Raw genomic sequence first — 6,464 nt, forward strand, 5'->3', positions numbered from 1 at the left:
CTACTTAAAAATTAACATGGATTCTGTAATCGAAATTGAGTAATAAACCATGAGTTAAAATAATTTCAGATACTACCTGTAAAACACTTTGCAATACCATTATTTATGGTTGTCTGCGTTTATAAAACTGAACTGAGCTACGTATCAATCTAGTTTTATAACCATGCATTGCAGCAATGTTTTACTACAATGTATAATATGTTAATGTTTTGTCCAACCTTTTCCAAATGGGTTTCATGCAGATGCACTTTTTACTACCAATAATAGGTTAATTATAGCTATACATTTACTACGAATTGACCAAGCTATCATGCTGGTTCGTTGAAATTTACAAGGTAAGCCTATTCTCCATCCCAATGTTATTCTTTTACTAGAATAATCATTGTTTAATATTTACACCATACCAGTTTCCTCCGAGTGCTTATCATTAGAAAAAATCACATAAATTAATTTGCTAAGGTAATGCTACAACAACCAAAACCATTCCCCTATGAAAAATGTTTCTAAAGGTTTAATTTAGGAAAGATATTTGATTTTTATGTACTGTATAAATTAAAACAGGAAAATATATAACCCATACAACCAGTGCAATTAATAAGATAAATGATATGTTTGGAATTTAATCTGAGTAGTAAACTTGTTTTAATAGGTTCGTTATATGGCTTACTTATACACCAAAAATATTTACTAATAAAAGAAGACATTGCGATCTTATTTTCTGCGAAACAACAAGTTATGCCCTACTAAATCCACCACTTCAATATTAACCGAGGTTTTCCTAATCCGTAATCACCCTTTTATTCATTTTAGGCAATTCTTCTATTAAAGCAGTTTTAACTTAGTAATCTATTATACATTAATTTATTACACTTTCAAATGAGTGGAAAATTACAAATATTCTGAAAATTAAGGCAAGAAAACATTTGCAGTTTCACACTACACATTTTCGGTTGGAAGCAGGAATTATAAATATTTAGTTTAAAATAACTTTTTGGACTTGGCTTGTCAAAACTTAAAAATTAAAACATTGATAAAAAACCAAATTAAAATGCTACTTTGTGATAGACAAGTGCCAAATCAGTTTATTTACAGAACGCATCTTACATACAAGGGACAAACTTTGGGTTTGACAAGCACTGTTCCTATAAATATGAACAAAGAAAGTAATTTTGGTAGTAAATGTAATACACTTTGTTTGTAAAAATTACTAAATCGTTATGTCCGTGAACGCGATAACTTGAGTCATTTTTATCCGATTTTGATGAAATTTGGTTTGCAGGTGTAAGGCGGGATAAACTTGAATGAGTTTGGGATCCAGCATGATCGGACCATGGGAGTAGGGTTTTATGGGGGGTTTTATGGGGTAAAAATTGGGTTTTCTCACTTTTGACCCTCAAAACACAAAATTTCCCAATTTTTCTCTTAAACCTTCTTAAATAGCTTAAAAAACAAATAATTCAGTATATCAAAGTGTTTTTTTACGGTTATTGGTTACGGAGAAAACTAAAAAAATGGTAAATTTAAAATTCCCATGTTATTCTTATGGAGAATATTGTAAATTTTTGTAGTTTGCTTGTTTATGGATATCTTTTGATCAAACTTAGAAAATATATTCATTTTATACTAAGCAATAATTATTTTACTTAAAACACACACTATCAAGTCCTTAAATTATATAATAACAAGATACAAGAGAATGTACAACGCATTTTATTTAACTATTTTAACTGAATGAAAAATATATAAACACAAACATAAACATTAGAAACAATAACATAAACCATGTGTGTTAAGAAATCATATGTTGATGACAACTCCTTATTAATCCTCCCCCTCAAATTTACACGGCCGAATGTGGTTAATGTGCCTTCTCCAAACCTGCCCATTGTCCATCTCTATTTGATAATGTACGAATCCTTCTCTCCTTCTTACGTTTCCAAATTTCCACTTTCCGTCTTTTCTGTAATTGCGCACCTGAACTCTGTCCCCCACCCGAAACTCTCTTTTGATTTTAGTACATCCGTCGGGCATTTCTGTGTGATCTTGGGGTTTCTTCATAAGATCCAGCCTTGTCCTTATTCGTCTCCCAAACATAAGTTCATATGCCGAGGACCCTGTAGCATTTGTGGCATTCCTTAGTGACATTAGGATGTGATTTATTTTGAAGTGCAAATCTCCTCCATCATTCTCCATTGCTATTAACTGTTTCTTTACAGTCTGAACAAATCTCTCTGCCTGTCCGTTGGTTGCAGGATGATAGGGGGCAGAGAATTTGTGTGTGACGCCACAAGCTTGTAGAAATTGGTTGAAAATAGATGATGTGAAGTTAGGGCCATTGTCAGAGACTAACGTGAACACAAACTCCAAAGGTGGAGAAGAGTTTCCTGAGCTGTTGAATGCACCAATTAGATGTTGTAGTTTTGGTTGGTATGACTTCAACCCACTTTGAATAGGCATCAACGATAACAAAAAGGTATTGCCCATAAATTGGACCTGCAAAGTCGATGTGTATTCGTTTCCAAGGTCCTGATGGAACCAGCCAAGGATGGACATCTACTTTTTCAGGAAGATTCTGCTTCAAACATAAACATTAGAAACAATAACATAAACCATGTGTGTTAAGAAATCATATGTTGATGACAACTCCTTATTAATCCTCCCCCTCAAATTTACACGGCCGAATGTGGTTAATGTGCCTTTGCGGAAGGTATTGCCCATAAATTGGACCTGCAAATTCGATGTGTATTCGTTTCCAAGGTCCTGATGGAACCAGCCAAGGATGGACATCTACTTTTTCAGGAAGATTCTGCTTCAAACAGCATGGACGACAAGACTTTGCTAGATCTTCTATGTTACGGTCAATGTGTTTCCAGTAACAAAAACTTCTTGCAAGATTTTTCATTTTCACAACTCCTAAGTGTCCTAGATGAAGTTCATTGAGTACTTTTCCTTGTAGTTTTTCAGGAATTACTACTCTGGAACCACGAAAAATGCAGCCATCATGAAGTGAATACTCATTATTCTTCAAGCCAATATGTTCTAAATCCGTGCCATCTTGAAGTGCTTTCAAAAGAGGTTTTAGCTCATTGTCGTTTGATGTTTCATTTGCAATATTTTCATGTGTTACAGGCATTGATTCAATTTGATTTATGAAAAAGGCTTCGTGTTGATCGATTTGATTTGTCGGTGGATGCTCATTAGGAAAGCGAGACAGGTAGTCTGCATTACCATGTGATTTGGTGTTCCTATATTCAATAGTATAATCAAAGCCAGAGAGGAAGTGAGCGTAATTGAAAATACGTGTGGCAGTCATAGTAGGTAAGGTTCTGTATGGGTCAAAGATTGAAACAAGTGGCTTATGAACAAGGATAAACTTTCTGCCATAACAATACTGGTGGAACTTCTTCAACCCCAGTAAATCGCCAGTGCCTCTTTGTCTATCTGACTGTACTTTTTCTCACTTGCAGTGAGAGATCGAGAAGCGAATGAAATTGGCCGTTCAGTACCATCTTTGTAGCGGTGAGAAAGAACAATTCCTAATCCGACTGGAGAAGTGTCCGTGGCTAGCACTAAGGTTTCATTTTCATCAAAATGAGCAAGGACCCGGTCACTAGCTATCTCAGCCTTAATTTTTTCAACGCATTTATCACATTCTCTGGTCCAAACGAAATTAGTGTGCACCTTTAATAGATTGTGTAGTGGATTCAAGATTGTGTTCAAATTGGGAATAAATTTCTGGTAGTAATTAGTCAAGCCCAGGAATGTTCGTAGCTCTGACACATTTGACGGTTTTGGTGATTTTAAGATTGCTTCCACTTTGTCCTTGTTCTTGTGTAGACCATTTTGATCTATAGTATGTCCAAGGTAATCGATTTGTGTTTGAAAAAACTTACATTTGTCTTTATTTAGTTTGAGGTTGTGTCTCCTGATGACTTTCAAAACACTTTCTAGCCTTGTTAGGGCCTCAGACTCAGTCGAACCTTGAATAATAATATCGTCAAAAAAAAACACTGAACACCATCAATTCCAGAAAGTATTTTGTCCATAAACCCTTGCCATAGAGCCGGAGCCGTCTTGATTCCGAACATGAGTCGATTTACCTTATATTGTCCTTTATGTGTACTGATTATTTGAAGTAGTGCACTTTCTTGGTCCATTGCCATCTGTAAATAAGCGTTACTAATGTCTAGTGTACAAAAGTACTTACCACCACTAATTTTTGCAAAAATGTCCTCTATACGTGGAATAGGGTATTTGATGTCCTTAATTTGTTTATTTAAAGTCACTTTGAAATCTGCACAGATTCTGACCTTGCCACTGGGTTTCACGACTGGAACAATTGGAGTTCCCCATTCACTTTGTTCGACCTTCGAGATGATTCCAATTTGTTCCAATCTGTCCAGTTCTTCTTCAACTTTAGGTCTTAAAGCATATGGCACTAAACGAGGTTTCATGTAAACCGGTTTGGCATCTTCAAGTAGTTGTATATGACCTTCTACCTCAGGAATAACACCAATATTTTGATCAAATACATCCTTGTAATTCTCAATCAGTCTATCGATATCTGCATGCATGTGAGAACTTGTAATACTCCTAAGGTCAGCCCAATCTAGTTTAACTTCCCTTATCCAATCACGTCCAAAGATAGGATCGACATTCCGGTTGATCACGTATAGTTTACCAATGAAATCGTGATTTTTGTATGTGCATTTCACAAATACATATCCAACAGGCTCGAAAACCTCCCCAGTATAAGTACGAAGTTCCACTTTCGTTTTGTGAATGGATTTGTTCAATCCTAGATTCATGTAATCCTTGTAAGATATGGTGCTCAATGCGGCCCCAGTATCTAGTTCCATTGTAATTTCATTTCCCTCAATGTTCACCTTCAAATTAAACTTATCTGAGTTTTTTGAAGTTATTAAGTTAATTTCATAAGACTCATCTTTTTCAACTAAGACATCAGCTTGACATGTGTTTCTCAAGTTCTTAAAATTGTCCATGAAATTCTCGCTCAGACACACTCGAGCGATGTGACCCATCTTTCCACATTTTCTACACCAGTGTTCAGTAAATTTACATTTGTTAGCTTTATGCTTTTCGTCACCGCATCTGTAACACGTCCCCTTAAGTGATTAGAATGTGGATGAACTGTTGTTGTGTCCTGTAGATTTAATCTCATTTCGCTGTTTGAATTGAATTGTTTATTAGTGGTATTTGAGATCACTTGATTAATTTCGGCTTTATGTTTTGAAGATGTTATCATTGTATTTTCAGTTTTAGATAGTTCCATTATCTTAGCAGTATTTATGACTTCCTGGAAGGTCTTGTCTGATTCTACTTGTAGTAGTTTCGTTCTTATCTCAGCGTCTCGCAATCCCCTGATAAACTGTAAACGTATCATAGTTTCAGCCGTAGATTTTCCACAAGAACATTTGAATTCACAAGGAGTAACAAGTTTCTTTAGTTCAACTGTAAAATCTGTAACGGATTCACCTACCATTTGCTCTCGTACTATAAAATTATGTTGCCGTGCCCAAACGCTTGTTTGAGGATCCAAGTATTGCTTTAGTAAAGCTATAAGGTCATCATAATCTTTCTGAAGTGGCGTTTCAGGTGTACAAATGTTGTAGAGCTTTTGATGTAACGTGGGAGGTAGGGCATTAAGTAGGGTGAATGTCTTTGTAGTTTCGTCTGATATGTGTTTCAGGTGCATAAATACTTCAAGTCTTTTTGTAAAATTGTCAAAAGATTCATCTTCACTGTAAGGTACAAATGAAATATGGAATGTTGAAGCTGTATTGCCAGTAGAGTTGCTTGCATTACCATTGATTTCTTGAGTTGAATTCGAAAGTGAAATAGGTTTCAACTGCCTCAACATAATCTTCAACTTAATGAATACTTCTTCAATGTCCATCTTGTAATTTACTTCTTCATCCAGGTCTGTCGTTTATTATTAGTTCTATGTTCTCTTGTACTTCAAGAAATTTAGTCCATGTTGAGTCCAGAAGTTCCAGACGTTCGTCAACTTGCCCAGGATCAATTTCGTGATTGTTCAGTTTGTTTGTTAATTTAGTAAATTGTGCCTTGATTGATTTTCTAATCCTTTTGTAACTTGTAATGCCAGTTGACTCCATTTTGGTTTTCCTCGTCGCCAGTTATCAAGTCCTTAAATTATATAATAACAAGATACAAGAGAATGTACAACCCATTTTATTTAACTATTTTAACTGAATGAAAAATATATAAACACAAACATAAACATAAGAAACAATAACATAAACCATGTGTGTTAAGAAATCATATGTCGATGACAATTCCTTATTATACACTTTATTAGTTTCCTTGTAGCAGCAAACCTAGGTATTCGTTAAACCTAATATTATTTAAATACGCGTAGATAAATTTAAAATCAATTCAGCTACATGGAAATTCGCTTAGACGGCAGGCTTGCTGCGGCGGGG

This window comes from Macrosteles quadrilineatus, unplaced genomic scaffold, assembly GCF_028750875.1.
Source record: "Macrosteles quadrilineatus isolate MER2022 unplaced genomic scaffold, UCM_ALF_1.0 Scaffold_9__3_contigs__length_116548681, whole genome shotgun sequence".
Lineage (NCBI taxonomy): Eukaryota > Metazoa > Arthropoda > Insecta > Hemiptera > Cicadellidae > Macrosteles > Macrosteles quadrilineatus.